General features: G+C 34.6%; 1 non-coding gene across 1 annotated transcript; it reads right to left on the bottom strand.

The window, feature by feature from the left end:
• Nucleotides 1–4,643: 4,643 nt before the first annotated feature.
• Nucleotides 4,644–4,753, bottom strand: LOC124975412 (U6 spliceosomal RNA). Its single transcript, XR_007106892.1, has one exon. It is a non-coding gene; the product is annotated as a U6 spliceosomal RNA (small nuclear RNA).
• Between the last annotated feature and the right edge of the window lie 18,226 nt (nt 4,754–22,979).

The raw sequence follows: 22,979 nt of genomic DNA, 5'->3' as shown, positions 1-22,979 counted from the left end.
ATGCGAAGAAAGAGCCTACAGTGGGAGAAAATCTTTGCCAATCATACTTCAGATAGGGCACTAATCTCCAGAATCTATAAAGAACTCAAAAAACTCAACACCAAGACTACAAATAACCCAATCAACAAATGGTCTAAGAAAATGAACAGACACTTCACAGAAGACCTACAATCAACAAACATATGGAAAAATGTTCAACATCTCTAGTAATATGAGAAATACAAATCAAAACCACCCTAAGATTCCATCTCACCCCAATCAGAATGGCGATTATCAAGAATACAAGCAACAACAGGTGTTGGCGAGGATGTGGGGTAAAAAGGTACACTCATATATTGCTGGTGGGGTTGCAAATTAGTGCAGCCACTCTGGAAGGCAGTATGGAGATTCCTTAGAAAACTTGGAATTGACCTACCATTTGACCCAGCTATCCCACTCCTTGGCCTATACCCAAAGGACTTAAAATCAGCATACTACAGAGATACAGCCACATCAATGTTCATTGCTGCTCAATTCACCATAGCCAGATTGTGGAACCAACCTAGTTGTCCTTCAGTTGATGAATGGATAAAGAAACTGTGGCATATATATACAATGGAATATTACTCAGCCATGAAGAATGATAAAATTGTGGCATTTGCAGGCAAATGGACGAAATTGGAGAATATCATGCTAAGTGAGATAAGCCAATCTCAAAAAACCAAAGAAAGAATGATCTCGTTGATAAGTGGATGATGATACATAATGGGGCATGGGAGGTGTTAGTTTTAGGGTTAGAGTGAGGGTTAGGGAGGGGGGCAAAAATGGGGGAAGGAAGGACTGTATAGAGGGAAAAGAGGGATGGAAGGGGTGGGGGAAAGGGAAAAATAACAGAATGAATCAACCAACATCACCCTATGTAAATTTATGATTACACAAACTGTATGCCTTTACTCTATATACAAACAGAGAAACAACATGTATCACATTTGTTTACAATAAAAAAAAAGTGAAAGGGTCAGTAAAAAATCTGGGCTCATTTAATAGAAAAAAGTGGAATTCCAAGTAATTCCTTTCTAAAGAAACCACTAACAAAGTGGATCTACAATATCTAAAAGAGCGCACAGTGGGCTCAATCTCTGCTTTGTGACTCACAGGTGTTCTTCATTGGATGTGCTTCCTCTCTTAGAGGGTCATATACATGAACAAGCCCTCAGTGTATTCAGAAAGAGAAATTCCATGTGTCATAAAGATGAAAGTTACTTGATACATATAAAAAAGAGTTCTTCAAATATATACAAAAAGCTAACTCCAATCCAAACCTTAATAAATTCAGTATTGTTGGTTGTAAAAAAAAATGACTATTAGTTACATATATGGATATGGTTGACTTTCTGATTAGTACTTAGTTCAGTGTTACAGAGAAATAAAGATGCTAAAATGCAGGAATAAAGGGTAAGGCATGGTGTTGTGCACTTGCACTTATTCCCAGCTACTTTGGAGGCTGCAGCAGGAGGTTCTTTTGAACCCTGGTATTCAAGGTCAGCCTGGGCAACATGGCAAGACCCCATCTCTTTAAAAAAGCAAAACAAAAACACTGGGATATAGGATAAATGGGTAATAGTATAAATGAAATGCTGAAGTCCTATGAGGACTATTAGCTATACAATATTAGATATTGAAGGTAGTTATGCTGTATTGGCCTAGGTAGAAAAGAAAACATTAAGGGCTGGGGAGATAGCTCAGTTTGTAGAGGGCTTATCTTGCAAGCACTAAGGACTTGGGTTCAATCCCCAGCACTGCAGAAAAAAAAGAGGACCTTATTATAGACCTGGAAGAGGACATCTCACAAACACCAAGATGAGGTCCAGCAAGACTAAGGAATTTTCTTTTGTGGTTCAGCTCTCATTCAAAAATGCCACATAGGTAGAAAAACTTATGGAAAACAGAAGCCATTACAGTCAGGTTTGAGTTTTGACTCTACATAAAACATAAGTTGAAATCCTCTAAGTCATAATATTGGCCTTTGTCAGTCATCCAAACACTCTTTTTATACATTTTAATGGCATACTTAATTTCCTTGGGGATTCCTGACTTTACTGAATTTTTATTAATAGTTGTATTTGGTGCTTTGATTCTTGGTTCTTTTTATTAAGCAAAAGCACTAGTCATTCTTTTGAGTGGGTGTGAGATTGATTACCTACCTTTTTTCACTGGTATTTCATGTAAAGCATCAACCACTGTAATTTTTTCTGAATCAGAAGCTTGCCTTGGGAATCAGATGCATGGCACTCCTCTTCTCCATCATGTTTCTTTCTTAGGGGAGATACCTGTGAAGGAAAGAAGCATCTTTATTTCATCTGCTAGTCTTTTTTTCCCCTAGTAGTTTCCATGACATTGAAATTTCCTAAGATTACCAAGGGATTTGTAGCAAAGACTCTGCTAGAAGTAGTGCAAATCCTGTACTGGGAGACTTACTGTCTATTTAGAGGATTCATACTCTGAGGAAATGTCACAGGCAACTTTTTTTTTAATTTATTTTTTTTATATGGACTCAATATCTCTTTTTTTTATTTACTTATTTTATGTGGTGCTGAGGATCAAAACCCAGTGTCTGACAACATGCTAGGCAAGTGCTCTACCACTGAGCTACAACCCCAGCCCTTTTGGTCAACTTTTGAAATATTGTTGAAGCTAAAAACTGGATAGCCAGTTTGAGAAAAACCTTGATAGGTGATATTTTGAGTAATATCTAATTATCAAAGGTCAAATAAAATATTTATTAATCATTACTCAAAATAAGACTTGGGTCATTTAGTTTACCATGAGAATTTTACTTTGACATTTTAGGAAAAAAATCGAGTTCTCATTAATTCATTGGTTGTTTCTAAAACATCCAACTTCAACACTTCCTTTAGTTCCCTTTGAATGGGACCAGTGACTTTTTGGTCAGGCTGTTCCAAGAGATGCAAAAGAGGAAGTAATTTCAGGCTGGCAGGACACTGGCTACCTTTGCTAGGTCTGTGTGTATCTAATCCTAAGAACAAAATTCTTGTCAGTTCTTGGTACACACCAGCACTCAGTTAGTTACTTCATGCTTTTCTGGGCCACCCTGGGTCTCAATGGCCAGGTTTTCCCGGTCACCAGGCAAAAGTTCTGTCCTTTGAACTCCATACTGACCCCTTTGTATGTGCGAAAACACAAGGAAAGTCAGTTCTCTGCATCAAAGTATCAACTTGGAAATGGCTACATTGCCAGAATTGCACAGGGTGGTCATCAGACATTCTCACTGGGTTAAAACCAGCACTTTACCTACATGTTCTATTTCCCCAAATATTTACAAAACAGAGGTCCTCATATATTTCCTCTGTTCCCAATATTTACAAAACAGAGGTCCTCTTATGTTTCCTCTGTTTCCCTCTAAGCAGCATGTTTTAACCAAAACTAATGTACTTCTCTACAAGCTTGGGGAATTCATGAGGACAGCCTTTTCTGCCACTGTCTACTATCACTCACCCAGACCCTTAGAAATTCTCCTCAGTGCTGGGTCTTTCTTGCCCAATAGGCCATGTTAGATTGACAAACTCTCACCCATTGCTAATTTGATTCTTGGGGACCTTGGGGCTCTTCCTATAACAGCCTAATGAATGGATAAATAGTATCTTGAGTCCAAAGTAGTTCTATTTCTTTGTTCTGAGGGCTAAGTATTCATCAAATAATTTACAGAAGACCTGAGGTCAAAAAGACCTGTTAAATACATGCTGCTATCCTTGTTCTCTTATGACAAAACTTGCTACCTATTTCTGTGCATGTCATGAGGATATTCAGAAGATAGATTAAGAGGAAATCCAGTTGATTTAAGGCCAATAATGAATACCATCCTTACTTTCCCCTTCATCTTAAAGTTCACTATATACGCTTTGGAAAACAGAAGAAATTGTAGTCCCTCTACGAGTACTCCTTAGCAACTCAGTTACAGAGCACAAAAATTTTAAGTTTTAAAAAAAGATACTGAAAGTGATGTTTGTTTATTCTATCCTAGGCCTCTTTTAAGAACCAAGTGAGGGTTTGTTGTTAGTATCTTTGCAATTAGGAAGGATTTAAAATTTCAGAGAGGGAGTTTCCTTTTCATTTTTCTATGCCTAAGCCATTGTTAATTTTTTAAAATGGAATTTTCTCACATTGCTACCATTATAGAAAACCAGGTAATTCAATATCTTTCTCATATGAATGCTTATAAAGACAGAATTGATAACTGGTATGTTTTTCCTTTAGTTCTCCAAAGAGCTGGCAAAAATGGTTTATGTTAGCAGGTTTTGAATTACTTACTTAAAAATGGTCTTGGGGTTGAGGGTAGAGCTCAGTGGCAGAATGCTTTCTTAGCAGGTGCAAGGACTGAGGTGTGGCCCCCAGCACATGCAACACAACACACACACACACACACACACACACACACACACACAGACAAATAATGGATCTTAATAATTTAGGATAAGTAGTAATTTGATTCAGTGGTTAAAGTAATATCTCTGGCTTTTATTTATGAAATCCAAGAATTGTCTAAATTTTTGGTGGTGGATTTGCTTTTAAGAAATATCTTTATTTTAATGTTTTGGGAAAATGAAGATAAAAAGCATGCATTATTATCTTTTTATTAACTGATTAAGAATATGGAATGCTTCATGAACTTGTGTGTCATCCTTGCACAATGCCATGCTAATATCTGTAACATTCCAATTTTAGTATATGTGCTGCCAAAGGTTTTGTGTATGACCAAAACAAAAACACTATAGCACAGATGTACTGGATCTTAACAACTGAGTAGTTGATTCCTGCCATTGCAACCTGGTGAGCATTGTCTTCTTCAAGAACTTGCTGATGATATACACCCATGAGCATACTCATGAGAACAATCTAACCTATCAGTACCTGAGAGTAGATTCATCTCCAAGAACACCTCCTCTTAAGAAATGCAGGTGACTGGGGAAGCACTGCTAACTTTTACCACAACGACATGCTGAAAGTTGGATTGGAAAAGGCTTGCATGTGCAACTGGTACTTTTTCAACTGTGCTAATTCAGTTGATGAAAAGAGGAGAAAAAGTCGAGACCAGGGAGGGTTGGCATATTCAGAAGAGTTTTTTAACATTTTATTTCTTTTTCCCTGAGCCTTATGGGATTTGAGCTGCAGTCCTTGAGCATCCTAGGCAAGTGTTCTACAAAATGACCTATTTCTTCAGCACCAGAGAAACCCCTTTTAGGTACCCTCTAGATCCTCTGTGGGTCTGAGTCCCTGAAATTCTATGCAGAAAAACCAGACAAAACCAATGATTTTCTATTACATTCTTCATTTTCCTTTTCACAACAATTCTGCAAGGAACAATTTGTGCATGTCCCACAATCTAGGGGTGTATCATGAGGGGAAACCTTTATCCCTGTGTATTGAAGAAGGAAAAGACTTGTAGCTGACCACTGAGCAGAAGATGATGTCAGTGAGCATGGAGGCCAGGGGTGAGGAGGAGTGGCAGGCATATGTGGTAATTAGAATATTCTCAGGTTGTTAGTATAAAGGCCATCAAACCTGTAGATAAAACAGACTCACTATCTATACCAATTTGCACTTCTTGCCATGGCTTCTTCAGCTATTCATCCAATGGAAAGAGGAATGACTTGGGGCTATTAATCCTCTTCTCCTTTTGGGTCACTTGCCATGCCCTCAGTTGGAGTAGTCAGGGACTAAAACTGACTTAAATGATTCTCAGCTTTCCTGCAAATCAGTACTTGGTAGCATGGAATGAGAAAAGTACCATCCTCTTGAGTTTACTCTTGACACATTAAGGCACTCCCAGAGTGCTGCTGATTTTTGGATTTCTAAGTGGAAATTTCAGCATCAGACACTGAAGCTCTGCATGAGATATTATCTTGGCTGAAATCTACTCTAGAGAGATCAGATAGACATACCACTAAGGCCTGGCAGATGTCTGTCACTGCTGTGTGTCTGGATCTTGGGAAGTTACTAAGATTTCTACTTATAGGGTGGAGTGACCAAACATCTCAGGTGGTAGGGATGGGGGGTACATCAGATCCTGTGCAGTATGCTCACACAACTGTGGCCTTCCAAGGTCCAGTTCTCTCAAGCAATCACTTGTTCCCATTCAATCTCCCAACCTCTTCAACTGGTTGTCTTTACTACCAGACTCAAAAGGAAAGCAGGCTGCACTCCCTTCTGTATCTCTTTGTGTATAATCTTCTCTGTGCCTATTTCAATAGCATTCCACCAGTGACCCTGGGCCACATGATAAGCCCTCTAAGGTTTTCACAGCAATGAACTCAGTTGTGACCTCCACAAGATGGCTGTCTGCCACAGGCCTCTTCTCACAAGTTGAGAAATGTGGATCACTTGTGAGTTAAGTTCAGACTGCCTTTCTGCTCTATAACTGTTTTTTTGCCAAATATGGCCACTATATTTCTCTCTTTTCCTTGGTGTAATACCACACAATGTCTGCCTGCCAGGTCTTGGTATTGTCACTGCCATCAGGCAGAGTGCTGATGTATCCTTTCTTGCCCTCTATGAAAAAGACCAGACTTTCTGTGTCTCTTCAAGTCTTTCTAATAGTGAACTCCCTCAGTCACTTGCCTGGTAGTGTAGCTGTTCTTCAGCTGCTTCAATTCTGAGCCACAGAGAAGTTAAAAAGTATAGTTGCCATATATGCTTCCATTTTAGCTTTTTTAAAACTTTAAACACATAGAGTATATTCTTTAGTTATTAAAAATAAATCTTCTTACTCTGTTTCCTTATAAGTAAATTTCCCCACATGAAAACTTTATACTGAGAAAACATGTTGTATATACATGGACTAGAAATGGTAATGACTAGAAACAGGTGAGTGTGCATTAGATTGGTGCTTTGTTGGAAATATCATATGTGTAATTTTATTAGATTATTCCTGGTTCAAATTCCTTAATAAAATGATCACAAATAGAGAATATTTTTAAAATGACAAGAAGGGAAGAAATGAGGTTACCCAAATCAAGGAAAATTAACTGCCAATGAAAAATGTTAGCTGCACTAATAAATAAGAATATGTTTTAGAAATAAGTTCTAGATCTACAGGATACACTTAATGCATGCAACAGAGTCCAAAATATTTGATAATTTCTTGGCATCTTTAAATTTATTACTTTTTCTTATCTATATTCCCAAACAGAATTTAAACATAAGAAATCAAAAACATTTCTTTGCAACATCTCCAAAGATTTTCTTGCCTTTTGGTATTTTAAAAAAATGTTGCCTGAATGTCCAAATACACAACTGTACATAAGAAACAAGAAGTTAACAGGTTGCTTTTTCCCAATGCTAACTAAAAGCAAGAAAAAAAAAGCTTGGCATCTCTGCCTCCAAAGTCTCTTTATTACCTTAAACTTTGGATCAGCTCTGCAAATAGGCATGCTATTCACTTAAGGAGTGTTTAAAAACTGGTAGTACAAGTTTAATTAGCCCTCAGCTTACCTAACTTATTCCATCTCCTCCAAGACTGGGGAGATCAATAAGGGAAATAAGGTAATGTGAACTGCCTATTAACTGCAAATTTCTGTGCCATCCTCTTCCAGTCCCTCAGAATGGTACCAAAGAGTCTCCAGTCATTGTTCTTAATGTTCCAGAAACAGACAAATCCCAATGAGGCTGATTACTTCTTGAGCTTCACAGACCAAGACTATCTAATTATGCATATCTCCTGTATTGTGCCCCAATTTTTCTTCTATTTGAATTTAAAGTTCATATCAATATCCTCAAAGGCAGGCTGGTCTTTGTTCCCCCTTGTCTTTCTGATTTACCTCTGCTGATTAAATTTTCCTTCTCCATTACTTTTTCCCATTTGACTTCTGGAGTGAGTGGTCAGATCTAATTTTTTGAAACTCCTTGAAGTTAGGACCCCTATAGCCTAAATCTTTGATAACAAACCCTAAGATCCAACCATGTGAAAGAAAAGAAAGAAAAAGAAAAGAGAAAGAGAAAGATAACCAACATCACAAAAAACATTTATAGCAAAAAAAAAATAGGAAGTCAAAGTTAACAGGAAGTAAATGTGCACATTTTTGAGAGATTTTTTCTGTAATTTTAAAAAAAAGCAAATAAAATTTTATTATTTATGTTGTAGAACTTGATGTTTTGGAATATGTATACAATATGGAATGACTAAATCAAGGCCCCTCTCTGGAGATGGTGTGGACCTCACACAAGCTAGACATATACGCTTACCATTGAGTTATTTCCCCAGACTGCATAAATCAAACTCAGTAACATATATGTCACATACACTTTTGGGCTGTGTGGTGAGAGCAGTAAAAATTTACTCTCTTAGCAATTTTCAAGTACACAGTACATTGTTATTAGTATATTCATCATATTACAAAACAGAACTGAATTTATTCATAACTGAAATTTTGAATCTTTTGACCAACATCTTCCTAATCCCCACCAAGACTATTTTTTGCATATTTGCAGTTTTCCAAGTTTCTATTACTTTTATAGTAAAAAAAAAACTTCATTTTTTAAAGAAGTCTGCAAAATATACTCAAATATATGGTTGCCATTTAAGGGTAGCGTGGTTACCTAGACAAGGTAACTTCTAGGCCACAGGAGATAATAAACTAAATACAACTTAATCCGCTTTGTTTGAACTATGAGTGACAAGAAAAGGAAAGTATACTTTGTAACAAAATGACTCAAAATCATATACAGCTAAACCTAGAAAAGTACATAAGTTTTCAAACATTGAGAAGAAAAAGAAACCACAAGGTAATTTTCCAAAAGCAACACCACAAACTTATTACCTTTTGTACACCCATACTAAAAGTAGACAAAATCAGAAGCCCTCAACCTTAAAAAATAAGTGCTCATAGTATATATAACTAGGTAAATCAAGGTGCAAATTTTAATTTATATTCCAAGAAATGTTTTTAGCACCTTTTGAAAATCAACAATTATACATTTGATGACATTTCTCATAACTGACTTGATGCATCTGGGAGAGGGACACAAGAGAAGAGGAAAAAAATGCTCTGAAGGACCACGAATAAGATTAACTCAAAACCTTTTGCTGATCTGGGCAGAGCTCTTACCTAGCATTTGTATGGCACTGGGTTCAATTCTCAGCACCACATATAAATAAATAAAATAAATGTCCATCAACAATTTAAAAAAAGCCTACTGCTTCTAGTGTGGTGAATGGTCAGTCTTTATACATTTCCAACTCAATACAAATATCACATTTATACAACATATCATTCAAAAACTACTAGAAAATTTTAAAATGGAATAGAAAATAAAAGCTCATATGTTTAATTATTATGACATAATATATAGAGAAATTACTATCAAATTACTCCACAGGTTTCCCAAAACCTTCAGTTTCTGTATTGACCTACTGCAGATCCAGTACACTGATACCTCTTCCCAGTGGGTGCAGGGGTGGAGCACTGCCAACATGACACTCACAGCTGATACCCAGTGCTCACTAGTTAGACAACATCAGCCATCTGCAAATAAACTCCGCTAAGATGTCTTTTCCCACAACTTTTCTTTCTCTATTATCTTAAATAAAATATTATGTAAAAATTATGCAATGTGAAATGAGTTTCCAATCTCAAAACTAGACAAACAAAACAAAATTTAAAAAACAGTAGCCCAACTTGAAATCCATATGCAACAAAATGAAACTAAACCCCTACCTCTCACCCTGCACAAAATTCAACTCAAAATGGATCAAGGTCCCAGGAACTAGACCAGAGACATTGCACCAAATAGAAGAAAAAGTAGGTCCAAATCTTCATCATGTTGGCTTAGGATCAGACTTCCTTAACAAGACTCCCAAAGCACAAGAAATAAAAGTTGGAGTCAATAAATGGAATAGATTCAAACTAAAAAGCCTTTTCTCAGCAAAGAAAACAATCAACAATATGAACAGAGAGCTTACAGAGTGGGAGAAAATCTGTGCCACACACACTTCACTAATCTCCAGAATTTATAAGTAACTCAAAAAACCTTTACACCAAGAATACAAATGACCTAATCAATAAATGGGCTAAATAAATGAGCAGATAATTCACAGATCTATAATCAACAGATACATGAAAAAATGTTCAACATCTCTAGTAATACGAGAAATGTGAATCAAAATCACCCTAAGATTTCAACTCATCCTAAGTAGAATGTGTATTATCAAGAATACATGCAACAATAGGTGTTGGTAAGGATGTGGGGAAAAAAGTACACTCAAACATTGCTGATGGGGTTGCAAATTGGTGCAGTAACTCTGGAAAGCAGTATGGAGATTCCTTAGAAAACTTGGAATAGAACCACCATTTGACCCAGTTATCCTACTCCTTGGTCTACACCCAAAGAACATAAAATCAGCCTACTACGGTGATGCAGACACATCAATGTTTATAGTAGCTCAATTCACAATATCTAATTTGTGGAATCAACCTAGATGCCCTTCAATAGTTGCATGGATAAATAATCTGTGTCATATGTACACAATGGAATATTATTCAGCCATAAAAAAGAATAAAATTATGGCATTTGCAGGAAAATGGATGGAGTTGGAGAATATCATGCTAGGTGCAATAAGCCAATCCCAAACACCCAAAGGTCAAGAATTTCTCTGATAAATGGATGATGATACATAATGGGGGTTGGGGGGAGATAAGGGAAGAATGGAGGAAGTATGGATTGTATAGAGGAAAATGAGGAGTGAGGAGGGGACAGGGGGAAGAAAAGATAACAAAATGAGGCATCATTACCCTATGTATATGTATGTTTACACACACAGTGTGACTCTACTTTGTGTACAACCAGAGAAATGAAAGTTGTACCTTATTAGTGTACAATGAATCAAAATAATCATAATAGAAAAGCACAAGAAATACTTATTCCATTTTGATCTATTCCTTTAAGTGACAAATACCAGGTACTAGATTTCCATTTAAAATGTGGTCTATGCAAAGCAAATAAATATGCTTCAGTCAGATATCAAAGATTTGCCATTTCTGATCTTCTAAAAATTTGTTACTAAACTAACTACAGTGTTTTCATAGAAATCAGCAGAAGAAGTTGGTTTGTTTACTCAACTTGAGTAAGAATTGGTTTTGAGAGTAACCAGAACAAAGGTAAACAAACACAAAAAGCTGAACACCTGTTGACTAATACGATTTCTCCAAATGTGAAATTGTGATGCCACAAAGTCATCTCACCTAAGTAGGTCAACTCTTTCATAAAATTATATTTAATTTTCCCTTCACTATAAAAAGAAAGAGTAAATCTACTGGATATATTCAAAAAGATGTGGTTCCAAAAAATAAACATTTGAGTCTGGTAGAATTTTTTACCTCATGAAAACAAAAAATTTCTGCAATGCAGTTTTAAATCTAGTCACTTAAAACAGTAATCTTAGTAATCTTTAAACTTTTTGTTCTACTTATTACATTAGTAATCTAAGATAATAAACTTCAAGATTACTCATCCAGGTGATCAGATCCTGAACTATAAATCTAATATCTGAACAGATACAATGGCTATATATATTGATAAAATATGTCAGAAAACAAATGATATTTTGGAGCAGGGGAAAAAGCAAAACTTGGAAATCCAATTACACTGCTGTGGTAGAATATTCCTCATGTATAGAGTCAAAGACTCAGTTTTACATTGCATATCAATGTCGTGGGTACCCTGAAGAAGTTACCCAATTGTTCTAGGCTTCAGTTTCCCTACCAGGCCTACTTCAAAGAAAATCAGGACTATATACAGAAATGAATTGAAAATGTGAAGCCATACATCAAATGCACCTAGTAAGAAGCATACCCATGCTTTGTACCCAACCACTAGGGAACTAACCAGAGCAGCATCAATTTCAAAGGTCACTTACTACCAGGAAGGTCAATGACTTTCTAATTTGAGATTCCACCTCTGGAAGGCATAAACATTTTATTTTTAGAAGTGTTGTAAAGGAAATAGAACACTACAAATGAAAAAGAATTATTTAAGCAAAATGACTACTTGTCACATGTCAAGAGGTTACAAGAGATTGAAAGAGCAATACCCAATTAAATCATTTATGTTCAGAATTTCTATGTAATATGTGTTAAATATAAAACTACAAAGAAAAAACCCACAGACCATAAAAATATCACAAATGCAAGCTAAACAGATTAGCCACATATACTGCCAAAGTATTGCTGCCCTGCTCTAAATTCTTCCCAAGAAAACAGTAAAGAAGAACCGGCAAGAACAGGTACATATCTCTATCATAATTCTCACTTTAGCTAAAGATATATTTGATAATCTCACTTCCCCTGAGCAAACAAGGATTACATGATTGGACCTGTTAGGGCAACAGGACAAAAGAGAATAGAGAAAGAGGCTCAAATATGCAACATTTGCAGTGCCCATAAACTAATGACTACTAGAAATTGTGTTATTAATGAACATCTGGACAAAGGATCAGGAATTTTTTTGTTGTTTTAAAGATTTTGTTAGTTGTTGATGAACATTTATTTATTTTTAAAATTTTTAGTTGTAGGGACACAATATCTTTATTTTATTTAATTTTATATGCTGCTGAGAACCAAATCCAGTTCCTCCTCACACATGCTAGGCAAGCATTCTACCACTGACAAACAGCACCAGCCAGGGTTTTTAACTCTTAATGATATTGCTGATTCAATTATACAACTGTCAAAATTATTTTTAGAATTTAAATTACAAATTATAATTAAATTTTTATATATTATAATAACCATTAAATTATAAATAAAATAGTGTCTGATATGTAAAGTAACTTCACTCTGATATGTGAAGTTATAGACAAGAGGAGGATAGAAAAACATTTCACTTTGATTATTTTTATATTTATAAAATTTAAAGACTTACTAGAGTCTAATGTCATCTGAAACAAACTATCAATAACATTGAATAGGAGTCCTTTACTGGATATTCTCAAATGACCTAATATTACTGAAACTGCTTGATACTGCAAAAACAATGTTTTCCCTTCATCTGTCTTCAAATCCAAAATGAAAGAATGAAATGCCTCAGTCAGGTAATCAGCTGAAAAACAATGAGAAATCATCTGCATATCAGTGGACAAGTTGGTAATCAGAAAGATAAAAAGAGAGCATCGTCTCTTTAACAAAATCAAAAGAGAAACAAAAACTAAATGACAAGAGATCACAGATTAAATTTAGATTAATTTCCCCTTAATTTGTTAAAACTCATTGGGAACGGGAAAGAAAAGGTATTACAACTTGATAGGGTAAATTTCCTTTAAAATTTTCATATTTTAGAACTGAAACAACAAATAAGATCTATTTCTTTCTGGTATGAAGAAATAAAAAATGCTTTATATTGAATACCAAAAGGAGAGTTTATTTTCCATATTTGATTATAACTGTAATATATTTCCAAAAATTGAACTGCATTACTTTACTTCTTTCTGAATGGTTATTTCAAAATGTAACTTTATATAAACTTGCCAAATGGATTTTAAACAAGGATTTCTGTCTCTGGCTAAAAACTGGATATTAGACCACTGAAAGAAACCTTCAGAAATTTGATATGCTCTGTTGTATTACTTTTCTTGATATATCTGTAAATAAAAATGGCAGCAAGATTTTACCAAGGCCAGCACTATAAAGACACCTGTCAGATTAGATTGCATGGAATTATTTTAAAGATGTTCCACAGGTAACTGGAAAGTTTCTAAAGTCAGGATTGAAAAGCACTTATTTAATTAGAATCAATGCAAATAAAGTATTAGATACTTGTATTATTATACCTCAATATGCCAAACATACCCAAGTCACTACTCTTAACAACAGTTTTCTATAATTCTCCTTTCAAAACTCTATTAAAAGGAATTTTTAAATATTCATGCTGTTCATATAATACTGAGTTATTTTTTCTATTGAGCTTTCTACTTTAATGACTTGAAATATACTGAAAGTATAACAGAATCACCAAATGATATTTATTGTCTTCTTGGTTTTGGGTTGGATTTTCTTACATAAATATTAAGGAAACAACTAAACCCCAGTTATTGAGAAGTTTTAGTAACTCATATGAAATTAAAATATATATTAAATTATTTTGAGAAATAAGAATCTGTGCCTCTAGATCCCTTTATAGTGTTCTCCTTTTTCTTTTTGGTAGAAATTAGTTGAAGGAATATTAACATTACTATACTTAATTTTGTAGCTAAAAAATAAACACGGGAAATAAAAGAATAATAGAACAAAATTGCTAGATTGCTTATATTTGCCTTGTTTAGAATATATATACATAAATATATATTTAGCAATTACACAAGCAGAGTATACATGAATTTTAAACTCTATAAGGAACAAAAGTTTTATCACAGCACCATCTGCTGCATTTAATACAAATTGCTTCACTTATTAATATATCATCTAATTTTTAAATAGGCTGAATGCTATATGAGATTTTTCTTAAAATTTACACACTGAAGAAATTGTTCTTTAATAGTTTTAATGAGTAAAAAATAGTACTTGACTACTTTTTTTAAGAACAAACTTAGAGATAAATTATGTTCTCATTTGAATTTATCCAGTAATGAAGGTGTTTCTAAAAACAAAACCAATTTATCTTCCAAAATAATATTTTTAAAATATTGATTTTAACTATTTCAAGACATTTATTTTCCTAAATGTGTTACATTATTAAGTCTTTTAAGAAAGTCCTGTCATTGAAATTTTACCTTTATATTCTTTACCAAAAGTCAATGTGTTGATCTTAATCAGTGTAAGATAAGGTTTTCCTTTATTTAGTCTATATTGTAGCTTTAAAAGCAATTAGAAACTCTGCCACATTGCCATCTACAGATGAGCTCCACTGCCCAGCTCTGAGCCTAGTCTAACTCTATGCTCATAACAAGGTGCAGAAGAAATGATGCTGTGTGCTCAGGATTCTAGCCACAAGAGCTCTTACATGACCAACTTTTCTGCCACATGTGAATAGGTCACATGGGAGAAAGGCCAACCAGGAACAGAGATCCCACCCAAGAAAACCTGTCAGTTGAGTCCATCCCAAATTACCAATCCAAAAATCTGTGAACAGTAAATAAAAGGTTTTTGTATTACCATAAGTGCTCGGTTGTTTATACAGCCATAGGCAGCTAATGTGATCTAATATACCTTAATTCAACTCTTAAAAGTTAAATAATATAGACAATAATGAAGTCTATTGATATTGATAATAGATAACTACTATTAGGAGGATTGTAAATTCAAAGTCAGTCTGGGAAACTTAATAAAACTTGTCTCAAAATTAAAAAAAAAATCTGCTCTTAAAATTCTGTCAGTTTTTGCTTCATGTTATTGGTACATAAAGAATTATGATGTTTTCTTGATAAGACCACTTAGTCACTATGAGATGACACTCATCTCCAATAACAGTCTTCACTCTGAAAGTTACTTGGTCATCCAAACAGACAACCTTATTAATCTTTTTTTTTTTGTACTGGTGATCAAACTCATAGCCTTGTGTTGCAAGGCAAGCACTTTACCAGCTGAGCTATCTTCTCAGCCCACTTATTAGTGTTTTAATTAAGGTGTTTACTATCTCCTTTTATGGCATTTTAGCTATATCTCTTTTCTTTAATTGGCTTTTGTTAAAATATATTTTATAAGATGTTATGGACCTTTATTTTATTCATTTATTTATATGTTGTGCTGTGAATCAAATCCAGTGCCTAACATATACTAGGCAAGTACTGTACCACTGAGCCACAACCCCAGCCCATCACTGGCTCTTTATTGGTTGTTTTGGCTTTATACATGAGCATTCTTGAATTCATAATTTTCTCTACTCTTTTCCAATTGTCATACTTCATGCCTCTTTAAAGATGATCAGAATGTCCAATAATATACTGAACAAAAATGGTGACAAGGAGCACATAATTCCCTTCTTTTAGTTCACCATTTTAAATAAATATTCCTTGCTGTATTTTTGCCTTTTTACAGAGTTATTAAGAATGAACATGATAGTTTATCAAACTATACTATTCATTGATATATGATTTTGAATTTTCTTAATTAAATTATTAATGTTTAAATTTTTTTGTACTAATGTGGCATTGAATTTCTGATATCAATCTTATTGGATACCTGATGAATATGTACATTTTTAAATGTGTGGCTATGGTCTGATAAATCTTTATTCATCTATGTGTGCATGTTAACACATAAGTTTTTGAAATAGGCCTGAAGTAAACTTTACTTTGGGATAATTGTTCTTTCTTTTCTTTGTCATATTTTGATACTGGGGATTGAACTCAGGACAATTGAGTGGTATACTCATGAGTATACCACTGATTATACCCATGTCTTTTTAATTTTAAGACAGGGTTTTGCTAAGTTACTGAGGGTCTTGTTAAGTTGCTGAGGCTGCCTCTAATTTGTGATCCTCTTGCCTCAGTCTCCTGAGTTGCTTGCATTATAGGCATGAGCCACCTTGCCTGGCTCATAAATGATCTTTTAAACAGTTACCAGTCTATTATAATTTTTAGAACCAAAACCAAGCAAAAATAACTAAGAAGGCAGAATTATGACTTCTTGTTTTTCCATTAGTTCACTTACTGCTGGGAGTAATGACACAGAACATACTTCAGATAAAGTAGCCAAGTTAAATTATTGTCATTACCCATTTGAAGAAACCACCATTCTGAGTCATATAATTTAGCAAACACAATAGATATAAAAATTTATTGCTTGACTACACTGGCATGACTCACTTTAACAAAAATTATCATATTTAATGATTCAGAATGACAACTGGTTAAAGGTAATAATTTAAATTATATCAATTAATTTGACATTACATATAATTAAGCTGCACACCTGTAAATCTCAGCAATTGAGAAGACTGACAGAAGGATGACAAATTTGAGGCCAAGTAGGCAACTTAGTGAGACACTGTCTTGAAATAAAAAAATAAAAAGGGTTGGGGTGGAACACAGCTGGGTTCAATCCTTAGTACTGGAGGGAAAAAAAAATTATGGTCATCTTTGGTTGAAGCATTTCCTTTTTTCTCACCCTTTTGCCCCTCCCTCCCTTCATTTCTTCTTTCCATTGCAATGCTGGGGATTGAGTCCAGGTCTTATGCATGTAGCATTATTTTTAATTGATTTATTTCTTTATATATCAGTAAATTCACTCTTATATACCAAGCACCATGCTAGGTATGGACAGATAAACAAAATAAATTTTTATTTTCAGTAAGCTAATTAGTGCAGAATTGATAAGCTTTTTTGTTATAGGACCAGGTAATAATTTTCTAAAGATTAGAGGCTACACAATCTCTGTTGCCAACTACTCAGCTCTGCTGTTCAAAGGCTAAAAGAGTCATAGCTAAAACAAAAAAACAAGCATGGATGTGTGAGAAAATTTTATTAACAAAAGAGATGGTGGACCTGATATGTTCTATAAGCTACAGTTTGCCAACTTGGTTGTCTAGCAGAAAATAAAAACTAACTAACAATTTCAATTTATGTGACAAATAAATCAACAATTGTAAGTGAAGTGTGCTATTAGAAAATGATCTAAGAGAATCAACACAGGCTTCTGGGAAGAAGCAACAATACATAAGACTTAATTCTCTCAAATTCAGCAAACAAAAGTTGATTTTAAATAATGTGTCACCATTATGAAATAAGCCAAAATCTCATGCTAAAAATTTAAAACATTTTATTATAAAATAATTGCTTTATTATATGGTTACCTCTCCTAGTTACTAAAAATTATTCTGTAAGCATGCTTGAAAACTTACCTTGAGTGACTGTTTTGAGAACAATTAAGTTTGACAAAAATTTCAATGGCAAATTGGAGTTCTTGAAGAAAGCAGCTGTCTTTGGTTTATTTTCCACAGAATGTTCTGAAGAATTTTCCTGAATTCCTTTAATTACCACTCCTTTAAATATGTCTTCACCTAGTCTTCTCAATGTTGATGTCATTGTTGAATGCTGTTAAAAATATGTACAATCTTACGGTATTTGTTCATGCTCAGGAAACATTTATTTTAAATACTGCAATCAAATAAATGAACTAAAAAGTAAATGAATTTCATGTTAATTAAAAATAAGGCAATTGAAAATATGCAAGACTGGAAGGTTACAATCAACTCAAGAGAAACTTAAGTATGCTTATTTTTCTAAAACACATATTTTTCTAAACACATAAGATCAAGCTTTATTTCTGGAACAGAGAATCATCGAAGGAAGAGAGGTGGACTGCCTATTCTGTGTTCACCATTGCTCCACCATCACTGATTACCAGTTTCTCAGGTGTATCTTACTGTATTTGGTTAGGAAATGACCATCTCTAATCTCACGGTTTTCAGTATAATCTGACTATAATTGTCCTCAGTGACTCTGAAAACTGAACAATTTCCAAAGAATAAAACACTAGGTTAGAATCATAGAAAATTCACAAGGAGAACAAACTGAAACAAGAAAGTAGGGAAAACTGGAATAATGGCATAGAAAAAATTAACTCTAAAATAAAAGAATCTTGTGGTATTTCATATATTCACCAAGAATCAAATGAAAGAAAACCACTTCAGACTGCTGCAGAGACTATGTTTTGCTAAGCAAGACTGAGAAATAATTTAAAATTTCCTTTGTTATGATTCTAATTCTTCAATTCCATGTCACTGAGTTCATAATAGTTACCTGCCTCTGAATGGGAATTTGTGAACAATTCCTGACTCAATATTGATCCTGCAATGCATATAACAAGCTTCAACTTTTAAATTACAAACAGATATACTGAGAATTTGTGAGTATCAAATGCCAAATGACTGGGTAGCACAAGCAGTGTAATCTAATTCAAATACATTGCTAATAAGAGTATAATATCATTAGGAAAAAGTAATATACAGATTTAAAATCTCAATTTAAAATTAAATATTTCAAGATTAGTATGATAAAAATGTTAAAATGACAAGAATAAGGAATTCTACTTATTTTTGTTTAAAAAATTTCTAATGCTTTATACTACTTTTATAATAGGAAAATAAATTGTTCTTTACTTTTCAAATAAGTGTGTGGACACTATTTCTCTTTAATTGGAAAAAAGTAAAAAAAAAAACACAAAAATTTTATTTTTTTTAAATTATTGTTGAGGCTTCACCAATATCTGCAACCAATATTGGCCAAAAATGTATGCTCACCATACCAAAAATAAGGAAAGTCTCAAAACCAAATGAAAAAAGAGAATCAAGACCTGCAAATCCCAATATATGACAGAATATTACAATTATCCAACAAAGAATTTAACACAGCTCTGATAAAATGAGTATTTATAAATACTTTTAGAAAATCTCATTGAAGAACTGAAAAGTCTTACCAAAGAAAATATAGAAGAAAAGCCAAGTGGAAATTTTAGAACTGTAAATAAAATAAACACAATAAAAATTTAGTGAATAGCCTGTGTAGCAGAATGGAGGGACTAGAGAAAGAATTAGTTAACTAGAAAGTAAAAAACAGAAAACAGTTAATCTGAACAACCAAACTAAACTGAAAAATGAACAAATAGGATGTTAAGGAATTAAGAGTGTAACAAGAAATTTAATAGTCATGTCATAGAGTCCTCAAAGGAAAGCAAAATCAGGTAGCTAAAAAAATATTTGAGAAACAATGGCTAAAAACTTCCCAGAGATGGCAGAAATATACATAGAGATTAAAGAAGTTGAACAAATACCAAACAGGATAAGTCCAAAGAGATTAAAACTAAGACCTATCATTGTCAAACTTATGAAAATCAGCAAAAAAAAAAAGGGAGAAAGAGAAATGATACTCTATATTACACGTATGAGGAAAATAACTCAAATGACAATAGATTTCTTATCAGAAATCATGGAGATGAGAATGAACTGGCACATTTCTAAAAAGCCAAAGGTTGGAGGAAAAAAAATACCTCTCACAAATCCAATTCCCAGTGCAAATATCCTTCAGAAATGAAAGGAATATCAGGATGTCAAAATGAAGAAAACAGGAGGATCCGTCATCAGCAGATCTACTCTAAAAAAATTAAGTTCTATTAACAGAAATGAAAGGCTAAAAGAACATCAGGAAGAAGAACACAAAACACAAAAGTACACATTAGACTTTTATTCTCTTCTTGAGCTTATAAGCTGTTTGTTGGGTGAAGCAAAAACAATAACATTATCTCATGTGCAGTTCTTTTTAAAATTTGTTTTGTACCAGGCCAGGGGTACTTAACCACCTAGCCACATCCCCAGGCCTTTCTTTTATATTTTGTTAGAGACAGGGTTGTACTAAGTTGCTTAGGGCCTCTCTAAGTTGCTGTGGTTGCATTTGAATTCAAGATCCTTCTGCCTCAATCTCTCAAGTCCATGCTGGGAATACAGGCATAGGCCAATGTACCCAGCTACAGAAGAAATATTTAGCATAATTATATTATAAATGAGAGAGTTTAAGATATGTCATATCTCTCTATTTTACTCAAAACTGGTAAAATTATGGTACTAGTTAGACTAATAAGTGATTCATATATAATATAATACCAAGAACTACTAAAAAGTTAAGCAAAGAGATATATGCCTTAGGGGCTGGGGACATAGCTCAGTTGGCATAGTGCTTGCCTCATATGCACAAGGCTCTGGGTTCAATCCCCAGAACCACAAAGAGAGAGAGAGACAGAGAGAGAGAGACCCAAAAGATTATAGATATATAGATTAATAAAAATGGAATTCTAAGAAATGTTCAAGTAACCCACAAGACAGTATGTCAGGGGCGGGCTCTGAGGGCCCCAGAGCCGCACCCTGGTCTGATCTCTAAGATGGCACCTGGCAGCTTGCCAGACATAGCTGCACACATAAACAAGTTTTAGGAAGTAACTCTGGTTGGCTGTTGTACATGAGGTGATCCTGGTATCTGCCTGGAGACTGTTCCTTGATAGGCTGACTTTCCTGGTAGTCTACTCTCTGATAGGCTGATGTTCTTGATATAAGTCTGAGACTTGCGGAATAAACTCCTTTTGGTTCCTGTGATCAAGAAGAGCGTATGCATTGTGATTGTCCCTGCGGGCGGTGGGCGATCATAAGTGGTGCTGAAACCCGGGAACTCAAGTTACAAAGAAGGAACTGATCAGGTAAATACAGGGTAAGTAAAGTACAGTCTGGCCAGGTTAAAGTTCGTGGAATAAGCGACGGAGTTAAAGTTCACAGAATAAGCGATGGAGTTAAAGTTCGCAGAATAAGTGATGGAGATTGAGTGTTTGTAAGTGCATTTGCTTTTGTTTTGCTAGTTAAAGTGCTTTGCATTCTGTTCATTTAATAGAGAAATATGGGCACTGAAATGTCACGAATGTGCATGGAAGGTCCCTTAAAGGATTTGCTCCGGGCCAATGGATCTCCATATCACCTGGAGACTGCATAGCTCAGCTTTTGATTATTCCCAGCCTTCATAATAATTTTCCATCAACCACAGCAACCAGGGGAACTGCAGGTTTGGGATCTTCTGGAGTTGATTTTGCCTGTCTTACCATGGACTTAAAAAATAGGCCAATGCTTAAAATAAAGATTAAAAATAGAGAATTTTGGGGACTCCAAGATACAGGAGCTGATACTAGCATTATTACCCTAAAAGATTGGCCAAAAGAATGGCCTCTACAAGTAGTGGAACAAACCCTGAGGGGATTGGGTGTAGCTACTAGCCCACAAAGGAGTAGTTCTGTTTTGACGTGGAAAAATGATGAGGGCCAACAGGGAACATTTCAACCTTATGTCTTAGACCATTTACCTGTTAATTTATGGGGCAGAGATATTCTCATACAAATGGATTTAGTACTCACTACAGAAGGCCATTATAGCCAAAAAGACTCAAAATCTAATCTTAAAACAAGGTCATGAATGGGACAAGGGGCTTGGCCTCTATGGCCAGGGAAATACCCAGCCAATTAATGTTAAGGGCAATCAAGGTCACCAAGGCTTGGGTTTTTCCTAGGGGTCACTGAAAAAAAGTATGTAAAAATCACTTGGAAATCCAATGCATCAGTGTGGGTCTTTCAGTGGCCCCTGACATTAGAAAAACTTAAAGCGGCCCAAGAACTGGTACAACAACAGTTAGCTGCAAAACATATTAGGCCTTCTACTTCTCCTTGGAATACCCCTATTTTTGTCATAAAAAAGAAATCAGGAAAATGGAGGCTCCTTCATGACTTAAGAGCTATTAATGCTACTATGCAATCTATGGGGCCAACTGAATTAGGGCTTCCAGTACTTACTGCTTTACCAAAAGATTGGCCTACAATAATTGTAGACATAAAAGACTGTTTTTTCTCTATTCCATTACATCCTCAGGATTGTGAGAGATTCGCTTTCACCCTCCCATCTCTAAATCATCAACAATCTGACCAACGATATGATTGGATTATTTTGCCAGAAGGTATGGCCAATAGCCCCACTATGTGTCAAATTTATGTTGATCAGGCATTAAAGTCAATTCGACAAAAATACTTCAAACTTATTATCTATCATTATATGGATGATATATTATTATGCCACTCTGAGGAAGATATTTTAAAGGATATTTACTCTGAATTAATAGACCAACTCAAATTATGGGGACACAATATAGCCCCTGATAAGGTTCAAGTTGGTACTACACAAGAATTCTTAGGAGCCCAATTAAACTGGGCTGTAGTAAAGCCACTAAAAACTGTCATCAGGGTAGATCATCTATAAACATTAAATGATTTTCAAAAGCTACTAGGGGATATAAAATTGGATTCGTCCATATTTGAGGCTTTCCACAGGAGAACTACTTCCTCTTTTTAATATCTTACAAGGGGAACCCCATCCCACATCTCCCAGAGAGCTCATTCCTGAAGTGCACTTGGTTTTGAATATTATACAAAAAAGATTAGATGAGGCCCACGTAGATAGTATTGATCTCTCTCAGC

The sequence above is a fragment of the Sciurus carolinensis genome, unplaced genomic scaffold, assembly GCF_902686445.1.
Source record: "Sciurus carolinensis unplaced genomic scaffold, mSciCar1.2, whole genome shotgun sequence".
NCBI classification, from domain to species: domain Eukaryota; kingdom Metazoa; phylum Chordata; class Mammalia; order Rodentia; family Sciuridae; genus Sciurus; species Sciurus carolinensis.
The sequence above is the reverse complement of the archived record's forward strand: the minus strand, read 5'-3'. Positions and strand labels throughout refer to the sequence as shown.